Genomic DNA, 12,727 nt, shown 5'->3' with positions numbered 1-12,727 from the left:
TAAATCTGTCCTCAGAGCCCGCTGACTCTTTAAGGCGTACTGTGCCGGGTGATGAGGCACAGTTAGGCCAGATCTGTAGCTGACGGGGCTCTGTGGTCGCATGTTGGAATGCATGTGCAGTCTGAGCCCCGAGGCCCCGAGGGCAGGGCAGACAGCTCTCTCCCCCTGCCTCCCAGCCCTGCGTGCCGGACCTGGGGGTCTCCAGGGACACGACAGCTCTCATCTGTTTCTCCAGCACGCTCATCAGCATCATCTCCATCCTCTTACCTGTCCCTGGGGCAGGGTTGTTTTTGTTCTGAATAAATAACCCACACACCTGTTGGCTCTGAAGGATGTGGAAGGCGTCTGGATCAGGACTGTAGGATCCTGGGACTAAAATCATCCTTCTGACCCTGGCCCGGCCAGCTGCTGCCTCTTCTGCTCGCCATTAGCTCAGAAGCTCAGCATTCATGCCCGAGTTTCTGGCTCTTTTGTGTTATAACATAACCACTGTGCTTATGTTAACCACAGGTGATGTGTGGGGACGTTCAGAAGCCAGTTCAGGACACAGCGAGGGTCATCCCCTTATCCAGTGGCACCCCCCAATTTCCCGTGCATCCTCCACATGTGATTTTTGGGGGAGTTCATCAAAGCCATAACTAAAGCTTAGGCACAACTCAGAACTAGGCTAACAGCAGATAAAAGATGTGGAGGTAAGGATGGAAAAATGAATAAATTTTACATGATTTCAAAAATTAATTTATTAATGATGGCTACTCTTCTTCCTTTGGTGATTGTTGTGAGCTGGGCACTGTTTCTTCCACGGGTCATGTGGATCTCTCCTCACGACAGCCACACGGGTGGAAATACAATCAGGAGGCTCTTTATACGCACAAGGAAGCCGAGCTTAAAGAGGGTGAATGAAATGAAATCTTACCTGTGGCCTCCCCCAGCGGGGCTGCCAGCCTCTGCAGAGTCTTTCCCCATGTCAGAAGAAATCCCACGTTTTTATCCCCCTTCAAGGAACCAGACTGGGTGTCCATCTGATTCATCTCTCTTCTTGCGGCTGCATCTCAGATGGGAAGTTTTAATACATCACTTTTCCTGTAATATGAACATAACTCATTGACATTTTTTCCCAATGAGGTACAAATAAGCAATTCTTACTTTTAAATGAGAAACGTCTCAATCCCTGTCTAAGCATCATTAGAAATGCCCCTTTAAGAACAGTCACAAAAATAGACCTTGAAATGGAATTTATTTTTGCAGCATGACCTTTATCTTACCTTGGGATTGGAGCCACAGACAGAGCACATTTAAGGGGCACCTGTTTTAGACCAGGTTATGTCAACTGCTTCAACTTCAAGTTGAAGACCACAAAGTCAGGTCCACACACCCCGCCATAGAAGGTATATGTCTCTCGGGGTGGGAGGGAACACTGATGTTCGTCCTGATTGGCAGCATGCTAGGAACTTAGGCTGCACAAAACAGGTGTCAGAGGAATCTAAGACCCATTGGGATCCTGAGATACCATGGGTTTGGTAAAAGAATTCTTTCAAGAGCAATAATACTGTTTTATATCCCTTTTGATGGATTTTGTTGGGGGTGAAGAGAGTTGGCAGAAAGCAATTTTCCTTTTGATGGTAAGCCCTGTGAGGTCAGGGACCTTGTTTTTGTTTTTTCCTTTTAGTAAATACTTTTTTTTTTTTTAATTAAAAGAATTCATTTGTTTTAATTTTTATTAAAAAAATTAAGTAATAGTCACAGTAATCCCAGTGACTCAGGAGGCTGAGGTGGGAGGATCAGAAACTTCAGGACCAGCCTCGGAAACTTAGAGACACCCTGTCTTAAAAATAAATAAATAAATTAATTAATTAATTTAAAAAAATGGACTGGGCATGTAGCTCAGCAGTAAAGTACCCACCGCAAAAATAAATAAATAAAAATTAATAAAAAACGTGAAAAGCTCTTAGACTACGACCGTACAGGAGCAGTTGTCGGGGTCACCTGTTTATGAGACAGGAGAATTTGTAGAGCTAGGTTCCAACAACTCAGGTCGTTGGTCTGGTGGAGTGATTTATTTGGTTTGTTTACTTGTTGACCCGCATGTCCGCCTCGGTGTCTTTAGGCACGAACCCTGTCTTTGCAGGAGTCACAGTAAGCTCATAAAACCTTCAGCTCATTTTAAGGGAGGGGCGCTATTGAAAGCACGTGGCAGCAGAATGACAGCCGTTTAGGAAAAGAACAAGCAACAGGCCAAGTCAGACCTCATCCGATCTTATGGGGACTTGACTTAAAAAGTTGGGAGATTCCATGACTTCTCGCTTTTTCTACCCTTTTTCCAACCCGGGAGTCAGGAGTCAGGGTGTGTCTCAGTTCTGGTTTGCTCTGATGAGCTTTCTCAACAGACTGGCTTCTGAGATAGAAATTCCAACCTGACCTGCCTGGAATTACTAAACTGGCTCTTCAGAATTTCCAGGAGAGGGAATTTTGCTGGCTCTTTGCCAAGCAGGTGTCGATTGGTGATTTTGTAGCTGCAGCCAATTAGGTGGAATCACTCAGTGCGTGGGGCAGATCTTCCCAGGAGCTACAGGAGAGGCCTCGTCTGCCAGAAGGGGGCCCAGCCCAGGCCTCCTCAGACGGTCCACTTTGCCCTTCTTTCCTGCTTGCCCTTCTCTTTAGCATTGCCCTTTGCTGCCTGGCAGCTAACTAATCTGCTAACTATATTCTTGATGGACACATGGACCAACCTAACAGGTAAGTTCTCTGGACCAGGATTCCCTGTGCAAGGAATTGCAAAAATCTAAGGAGTAAATTGAGTAATGTTTTACATCCTGGGCGAGTGTTTGGGAACGTGTGTTTTCTTTAGGAGTGGACGCTACTTTTTCTATCCACCTTCGTCATTCATATCCATAGAGTGTGAGAATCTGTCACCAATATCTCTTCCTTTTTGGGGGCAGGGAGTGGCTGAAAACAGCGGAAGTTTACTCTTTTACCAATATTTCTCCTACTAGTATCTGTTACCAATTAAACTAAGGTACCCTGAATACTTAACCTGGATTTTTAAAATGGAGTTTGAGGATACATAATGCCTCTGATTTAGAGGTACAATTGGGGTTCATATCAAAGGATTGCTCAAGATCAGGTAGCAAGTAAATAACAGAGCCAGTACCCCATCCTAGGCACCTTATGCCAGAGCGTGGGCTTTCAAACGAAAAATAAGGAATTATTTTAATGAAATAAAGTCATGCATTATGTTTTCATTTCAAGTGTGTATCATGGTACAGAAGATGTAGCCTTCACCTTCTTTCTATGAGGAGAAATTTAGACCCGCGTCTTTAAGATCATCCTGATTTCATTGCTGTCTCAGATAGAGGCAATAGACAGAAATGGTGCCAAAGCTATAAACAGAGCTTTGGTTTCACATGGCGGTTGTCCTTAATGTAAGAAGGAAAATCAAGCTTTAAGATGCACACTGAACTTTTAATGCCAACACCCATCCAGCTGGTGACTGACCACATTAAAATGCAGCAGATGGTGATGTATTTGTGATGCAGACTGAACTTGAATATAGGATTTTCCATATTCCATAAGAAATTCTTCTTTACATTTGCCATAATCATTTTTGTGGAACGTTATGTTTTTGGAATATGTAAGGAAGGACAGGAAAAGAAAGATAGCATTTCTGAAAATGTTCACAATATGAAGCATTTCGCCTTGGGTCTCTACCTTCTGGGTGTTCTGGGAGTTGGGTGTTAAATATAGAGATGAATTATTTTGCTTACCAGCAGGAGAAGGCATGTACTTAATTGATGATGTATGTAGGGCTAGTCAAGAATATTATCATTTCTACCCCAAGTATTCACGTTACATTTAAACATAAGTCAGAGTAGACGTGTTAAGTAAGATTTTGGAAGAGGGTATGGTTTTGAACTGAGCATGTGTAGTGAGCTCAGTAAAACAAATCAATACAGAGTTTACTCAAAGCTCTTGCAGCTGCATCAGGCCCCAGAGCCTGTTAAGCTGTAAACTAACTAGTTAAGCTATACCCACTTGGCTGACTAACTGACAGGGTTGTAGCAGTTAAGTTGTGTTGCTCTGGTGGTAGGACTTATCTGATTAGCATGAATAAGGTTTTTGCTTTGCTCTGATCAACTCTGTTCAATCTATTAAGTGTAAGGAGTTTTTCCTTCAACATTTGTATAATTAAAGATACTTCTGAGTGGCTGATCTGTCTACATATCTATATAAAACTTTCTTCTCAATAAGTAAAATAAATGCACCAACTAATTTACTCAGAATTAAAATTCTCTATGGCAGAGACTTTGTTAGATGATACACCCACATAAACAAGAAGATATAATTATGTACATTTATTCTTAGTAAAATCAAGTGTATACTTTCTTGAGAAAGAAAAACAAGTTTATTTAATCAGGAAAAACATTGAGGTAAACATTTTTTCCACAATTAGAATTTAACATGGTAGCTTTGAGAGAAGAGATGTTGTATTTATATAAAGAATCCTTTTTTGTTTGTTTCTACCTTCATTTTACATATGTATGTGCAAAAAAAAAAAAATCCTTGAGGACATTTCCTAGTTCGTTGTTCAGTTTTTATTATTTTAAAACACTTCTAATATACCATCTTAGGAAATAATTTTACCGACCCTAAGTAGCACTAAGTATCTCAGGCTCCTAAAGACACTGCACTACAAAGAAGTGAGGGGGGTACATTGCTTTGTCAAAAGTCACTTGGCTAGCCAGAGGCAAACAGAGTGGAATCCTGCACCCTGGCTCCTAATCTAGGCAGTTCTATCAAACTGGGAATCCACACCAAGTGTATCTGGTTTTCATCTCCTACTTGAACTTTAGAATGGAAAGATAATTGCTAAGCATCAGCTACATAGAACCCCGTCTTGGAAAAAAAAAAATGTATTTATTTGCACATTCCTGTTTGTGTTTTAGGAATCACGGCATGTGTCTCCAAGGGCTGTCCTGAAAGGTAAGCTTCCCGCAAGGGAAGGTTTTCCTTACATGTACTTTGATGAGCATCCTTTGTTTCTATGGAAACGTAGAGAACCTATCCTTACAGTGATAGCCTGAGATCGTTTTGATGTCTTTATGAGTGTTGAAGTTCATGAAGGTAGTGAAGGTACATAAATTAATCCCTGAAATGAGAAAACAGACTCCTTCTCGCTTCTCTGGAGAACAGACTTGAGGTAGGTTTTCTGTGATCCAGATTCATTCGATAATTCAAAAACTTTAGAATTTGGCATCGTAGAAAGAGTATTGGAAATAAAGGATGTTGCACTTTTGCCGAATAATTGTACAGGATGGGATGCTTTAGCAGCAAACGCCGAACAAATGTTACGTGCACTAGGACTTACCAGTATTGGGGTCTTAGAGGTGAAGCCTTTTAAGGATCAAAACGTGAGCAGGGTACCTCCCTGCTTACCTTCAGAGCCAATTTTTCCTTAATAAAAGATGTATCTAAGAAAGTAAAATCGGTACCTCTTTTAGTTTCCTAAGGCTGATCGAACAGGTTTCCCAAAATTGGGTGACTTAGCACAACAAAGTTGTGTTCTTTCACCGTTCTGGATATTTGAAGTCCTAAATCCGAGTGTCAGGCAGGCTGAACTCTCTGAAGGCTTTCTGGAGGAAGAATCCTGCTTGCTGTGTCTCGTTGAATGTGACGGTTGCCAAATTTTGGTGTTCCCTGACTCTTGACTACATCACTCAAATCTCTGTGTTCACATGGAAGCCTCCCTGTATGTGTGTGTGTCCAAATTCCTATCCTCTTATAGAGTCCTGTCGTTGGATTAGGACCCAAGATAATCCAGTGTGACTTCATCTTAATTATATCTGCAAAGACTCTTTTTCCAAGTACGGTGATATTCACAGATGCTAAGCATTAGAGTTTCAGCCATATCTTTTAGGGACGTGTAATTTACCTATAACCATATCTAGCTCTTAAATCTGTGTTGAGTGACTTGGCATTAAGTATAACTAACTAGGTATTTATGGGGCAAAGAGCTAACATTGGGTAGAGCGGTGGAAGTTCTCAATCCATTGTTATACACAAAATAAAATATTGCCTATTTTAAAAGCATTTTGCCAGCATATAGGCACACGCTATAATCCCAGTGGGTTGGGAGGCTGAGGCAGGAGGATCCCGAGTTCAAAGCCAGCCTCAGCAACCTAGCGAGGCCCTAAGCAACTCAGTGAGACCCTGTCTCTCAATAAAATACAAATCAGGACTGCAGATGTGGCTCAGGGGTCAAGTGCCACTGAGTTCAATCCCTGGTACCCTCCCCCCCAAAAAAAAGAAATCAAATAATCACATATTCAGTGCAGAGATGAATGTCATTGGGTAAACGTTAATGCATGACCCAGACTCTCAGATATTTGAAGTAGTAATATGCTATTACTTGATTCTTCAGATAGTTTTTATAAGTCAATATTGAGCGAGTATTTTTTGCTCTTTACCAGTTAACTATTTCTCTGTAACAAACCACCCCAACATTCTGTGGATTAAAAACAATAATCCTTTGTCAATCTCGAGTCTCCAGGGCTGTTCGACTCTTCTGACCTGGAAGTCCCTCCGTCTTGACTGGGTATGTTCATTCATTTGGGGTCAAATGACAGGTCAGTGGAAGGTGTTCCAGCTCTGTTCTTTCAAGGGGGCAGACCTGTTTCTCATGGTAGGACAATATACCAAGATATTCTGAGTGTCCTGAAACATGCCATTAACTCCTATTTTTTCCTCCTTCAACCTGTCCACTGACAACCCAGCCTACCCAGTGAAGTCGGAGTGACCTTCCTGTATCTGATGCCATTACCACTACCCCTGATGTGTCTTATTGTCCCCTACTGTCCTTGGATTGGTTTTTCAGCCTCAAAAGTTTCGGCATCATCTGATTGATTTTCCTCCATTTTCCACCATGTTCCAACAAAGGTTCAACTTACTTGAAATTCTTTCCATCCTTCAAAGAGGCCTTATTTCCCCCTTGCGTGCTAATTCTGTCTCCTGTGAGAATCTGTTCTCCTGCCCTGTCTCCCAACTCTCTTCGATCAGCCCTTTCCGTTGCGGGTTGCAGACTCGCTCCAGGAGGACGTCTCTGGTTCCTTCTATCTGGATGAGACTTTCCTCCAGTTCCAACACAGTGATTGCACTATGCCGTCATTGCTTGCTTAATTATCTCACTCTTCCCCTGTAGACTTGGGAAGCCAGGAATCCTATCATCCAGTTTAGCATGGTATTTTAGGAATCCAGCAGTATGTGCCCAAGGAATATCCTCAGCAGAATTTCCTCCATGGAAAGAATGTGGGATTGCGTGAGACCTTCCCTATTGTGATTTCTGTGTCCTAAAGCTTAGGTTGTTGGTCATTTCCAGAATTAAAGCTGCAAATGCAGAACGCCAGGATTCCTCAGTTTTACGATCCTCCTTTGGCCCTAGAAAGAGGATCCTGACCACCTGCTGGCTGGAAAACATGGTGGCCTGTGAGATATTTTTTTGATTTACACGTTTATGCTTCTTTAACTTTTAATTTTAAAAAAATCGGCAAAGGTGAATCGGTTGCCAACATTTAGAAATGAGGAGATTTCATATCAAATGATGGTGGGTTTCCAGAATATCTCAAAAGATATCAGAGGGTCTTTGTACCTCCTCAGCCTTCATTCCCAGATGGCAGAAAGGCTGAACCAAGCAGCAGCCTCCTGCCCTGGCCTCCTCCAGTTCATTACCCACTGTCACTTGGTGTCTGTATGGCCCACCCAGCTCCTGAGTTCAGGGTCTTCAGCTAAAGGAAGACAGGTGGACTGATGGAAGGTGGGTACTTTGCTCAGCCCTCTGTGTGGGGGAATCTGTAAAACCCCACAGGTTCTTCCTATCATAGATCCATCAGCTAAATTTAGTCACAATAATTTCGTCTTCATGTTTAAAGCCTTGTGCTTGAACTCCTGAGCTAATATTTGAGCAAATAACCTGTCCTCTCTGAGACTCTCCCCCACCCTCTGAAAAAGTGGGTTTGCATAATGTTAGCTTACTTCGTTAGTATCACCAAATTTAGTCTAGCCTGCACAGGGAGGGAACAAAAGAGAGAAGTTCATTCTTCTCTGGACTGGTACAAATACTTTGTATCCTTTGCTAGACAGAATTAACAATTAAAATACAGCAGGTACTGATCCATGCTCTAACATGGATGAACCTTGAAAATATTATAAAGAAGTCCTGTACAGGAAGTAGCTTACTGCAGATTTCTGTGTGCGTGGATTATCAGAATCAGAATTAGACAATGTGGTTCAGTGGTTGGTACCCAAGGGGAGAAGCAACAGGCAGTGAGTGCTTATCATCTTTTGGGGGTGGTGAAATTGTTCTAGAATTAGTAGTGCTGATCATACAACATGGTGAGTGTACTAGGAAACATAGGGTTGTCCCGAAATGGTATATTTTAATGGTCCCTGGATTAGTAAGGTAATAAGTAAGAAAATGAAGTTTCAGGAAGAAAACGTTGTTCTTAACTCTGGCACCCAGGGGAGATGACAGAATAAGCAATCTTTTGTTCACATGGGGGCAGGTGGCCTCTTCCCTCTTTAGACTTATCTGCCCTCCAAAACCAAAGGGCAAATCTCCTTGCTAATTGTCAGGATTCTTGGTTCTATGCAAAGGTAAGGAGCAATGAGGTCAGACAGAGATGGTCCATATTTAAACCCTTCCGTGACTACCTGTCTAAGCTTACGTTCCTAAAACCAAAAAACAGGGATAGAAATAGCCATCTGGGGGGATAGGGAAGTAAATGCCAAATGGTGCTAGCTAGGAAATAGGCCCTCCATAATTGACCCTTTTGTAATGAGTGTCATTTGGTTGTAAATATTAGACTATAACATTAGATGGTTGGCAGTTCTCCTCTACCAGGGCTGGCTTCTCTCTTGATGGCATCTTGGCCAGAAAGAAAGGCTAGAATTTCTGTTAGCACTTAATGAATTTAATCAGCTCCTCGGGGACCCTGGATAGAGCAGGGGAATACTTAATGGGGAAACATAATTTTTGTTCCCCGTGTTTCTCTTGATCGTGGACAGAGGTAACATTACCTGAATGGAGAACAGCATTAACATACCAGGAGTGAGATGTTAGGACACAGAAGACACATGCCGGTGGCCTTCTGCTAGAATGTTCTCTGCATGTGCTTCTGACTGCAGCTTAAGCTGCTGCCTGAAAATGTGCTCTTCGGTCGCCCCCATTTTTTATTTGTTTTTTTTTCTTCCCTTTCGGTAACATGGAAGGGGAAAAAAAGAAAACAATTTTAACTTTGGGAACTTAAAATCGTGGTGGTAGAATATAAAGAGTAAGTGCCTATTCTGAGAAGTGTATTATCAATTCTAATAATCTGCAGAAATATTTAATCTTAATTATGGAAAAAAATGTCTACATGAATTGCTCCGTTTGATCCAATGACTGCTTTATGCTTTTTCTTTTTTTTTTCTGGGGATAATGGAAGGGATTATGTTCTGCCCTATGGCCAGATTAAGAGGAGACTTGAGAACCATTTGTTCTCAAAAATGGTTTGGAAGGAACCAATTAATGCGGCAGAATCTATGTTAGGACTGCTGTGAGTGGTGGTAAATAAGAGATTTATGTTCCCTGCAATACCGCACGGTGTTCACTGGAGGTGACATAATACAGACGTGTCAGATGCTATGAAGAAAGGGAAGAGAAAGCAGGCTGAAGGGGCAGCTCTCTGTGGTTTTGCATCACAACGCACCTGTTTTGTGACCCTGGGTAATGGCTGTCCACAAAGGGGATTTGGATTGCTACTGATCTGCTGCATGGATCATTTGCTCATACTGGCATGATTCTCTCTTTAATCTCATTAAAGCTTTTTCGTGTAGTGTTTATGTGATGCGCTATTATATTGCAATGCCTGCTTTTTAAAAATCAACAGGTGGCTGAGGCTCCCTTTCTGCTCTTGTCAACCCTTATGCTCCATCCCAGGTGCATCTCCTCTTGGTAGCCTATACCTCTACCTTTTAGTCTGATTTTCTTCTTTTAACAAGGAAATTGAATGTATCTGTATTTCTTTGAGCTCTTGAAATAATTTTCATATTCTTTCTGCTGTTAAGTGTTTTATTTCTGCATACTTTGCAGCCTTCACCTGGGGGAACATTTTTCTCTATTCCGCTCTTCCTCAGGATTATCTGGGGTTTTTCCTGCTATTTCTGTTTTTAATCGGCTTCCTTAAAATTTTGACACAGTGAAGCCAAATTTAACAGCTATCCCAAGTACAACCTGCAAGTCTTCAGCTCTGAGGGTACCTTCCAAGTTCTACGTTATTTCTCAGTGTGTATGGTTTTTGAGTTCAACTTGATTTTTCTTCCAGTTAGAAAATGGTGTTGTCATATTTAATAATAAAGACATGACTCACGTAAATTTTTCTGTGTATTTACTAGTGTTTTTCATCATTGCGTCTAGTATCCTCCTTTCTTGGAGTTTCAGCTTATTTTATGCCTTCAATACTCGTTTGAGCATATATCTCTTTATGGCATATACTATAATCTTTATCATTAAATATCGCCTTTGCCAACACTTTTAGAACAATATAAACCAGGTTTGGAATTCCAAGTTGGCTGTATATTTTTTTCACCCTCAATTCTTTTATTATTTCCTTATTTTCTACTCTTTCTTATTGCAGGTAATATTTATTTCGGACAAATACCTGTGAATAATAAATGTGGATAGCACATTTTCATCTGCCCTTAGTGAAACTGTTATCCTTTTGTTCTTGTGGTGTTTTTTTCTGTTTGCTTTTAGGATGTTTTTACAGAATTCCTCTATTTTATGATGATGTCCAAGTATGCATTCATCGTTAGTCTTTCTCCTGGGATTTTTTTCTACTTTTCAATCTGAGCACCCATTTCTTTTTTTCAGTTTTAGAAAATTCTTATTTATTTGAACATTGATGCTCAAAATACTTTTCTTTCGTCATTTTTCTGCATATCAAATTAGACATATTTTGAACAATTAACTCTTCTATCCAGAACGTTGAGTAGTACCATTTGATATTTTTTTCTTCATGTCTCCATTTTACTTGGCAGGAAAATTCCTCAAAGTCCTCCTCTGATTTTTAAATTCTTTCTTCATCAGTGTCTACTATCTAACTTTTAGTATCAGTCAGGATGGCTCAGTTATGCTCCGTTAGCAAATGACCCCTAATATCATGGGATAATATGACAACAATGTAACAGTCTCTCATGCTTCTCATCCCGTTTGCGTGAATCAGGGAACTCTGTTCCTAATATTTCCTCTGGACTAATATTTTTGGAGGTACCTTCAGAGACTGTTTCCATGATTCCTGGGAACCTGATCACAGGAAAGCTTCTTCCTACAATCAACACTTGTCATTTTTTTTTTACTTTCCATTAGCCAGGGAAGCAACGTAGCCATAGATAATTCCAAAGAGGACAAAGAAAGGAAGACCCCAGGATTTATGAAACACATTTCCCTAATTTTTAAGAATTTTTATCTTTTGGTTTTTTCAGTATAAGTTTCTAGAAGTTCTGTTTGGTTGATTATTTTGACTTTATCAGATCATGATGTTCTGTTGTTTGGTTGTAGGTTCAATTTCCTTTTTAGCTCTAATTGTTTTTCACACATAGTTTCTACTCATGTTCGTTCATCATTTGGTTTCAGTGCTTTGATTATCTGTTCCTCTTACTGCACCAGCTGACTTGGTGGTAAGTTTTTGTATTTCCCTCACTGTGTTTTGTTATTTTGTATTATGAACTTATCTTAGGTAAATGCTTATTTTCTTTGGCATGGTATAGACCCTGTCTTCTGAAAGCATCCCTGAAGAACCATTTAATTTGTCCTCTATTTGAGGATTTAGGATGTAAAGGACCCCAAATCATTGTTTGTGTTAATTTCTTACATATCCAAGTGTGCTTTGTTTAGATGATATAATTCCATAGTGGAGACATGAAGTTTCAGTTTCTTTCATGGAACACCTGGATTCGGAGACAACAAAATTCCCCACCTGTTCCTTAAAGGGGATGAATTACTTTACAAGTTTCTTTTAAGGATTTAGGAGATCCATGTGTCTTATTCAGAACTATCTGCCTATGGCTCAAGGCTGTTGCTCCTCTCATTAGATATCCTTACCCTGGCTCACCACTCCTCAGTCTTACAGCAAGACTGGTTTGTTCCTAAAGCACCCCCACATTAGCTGAGATTTATTGCTTTGTCTCTGATTTCTTAGTTTCTTTATGACATTCTCGACATTCCCTTTCTATTGTTTGAGCTTGATTTATTTTTAAGGAATTCTATTTGAGTTACATTTTCTTTTCCTGTGTCTGTAGCTAAGCACTGGTCTGCATTAGCGGAGTTCATCATGTTTTCAATACTGGAAGCTTCTAGCATTAACTCGGTAATCTATGAGGAAAGGTTTTCAAATTATAGTATCCACAGTACTCTTGGTATTTCTGTATATGAGTCCATGGGAGGAAAATCAAAAATGAGTGTCAGGTCTCTTCTTTCTACTTTGATATGAATCAATCGTGTGATGCCAGACAGGTCATTCAACATTATTGGTCATTCAACATTATTATTCCTTAAAGAAATGCATTCTAAGAGCTTGGGATACAGCTCAGAGGTAGAGTCGTTGCCCGGTTGTGTGAGGCCTTGGATTCCATGCACAGAATCACAAAAAGAAAAAGTCAAGAGAAAAGAAAAAGAAAAAGCAAATATACAATTTAA

The 12,727-nt window shown here is 40.6% G+C and overlaps 1 protein-coding gene across 3 annotated transcripts in view; it reads left to right on the top strand.

The window, feature by feature from the left end:
- The window catches only part of LOC306650301 (contactin-4), a 953,963-nt gene that overhangs the window by 245,955 nt on the left and 695,281 nt on the right, over positions 1–12,727 (top strand). For all 3 annotated transcript variants that reach the window (XM_079122191.1, XM_079122188.1, XM_079122193.1), the window contains exon 3: positions 4,944–4,980. The gene's annotated coding sequence lies outside the window, so the exon portion shown is untranslated. The remainder of the gene's footprint in view (positions 1–4,943; positions 4,981–12,727) is intronic.

This window comes from Sciurus vulgaris (genome assembly GCF_902686455.1).
Source record: "Sciurus vulgaris genome assembly, chromosome: 19".
Taxonomy (NCBI): domain Eukaryota; kingdom Metazoa; phylum Chordata; class Mammalia; order Rodentia; family Sciuridae; genus Sciurus; species Sciurus vulgaris.
Note: the sequence above shows the minus strand (reverse complement) of the source record. Positions and strands in the feature narration are given on the sequence as shown.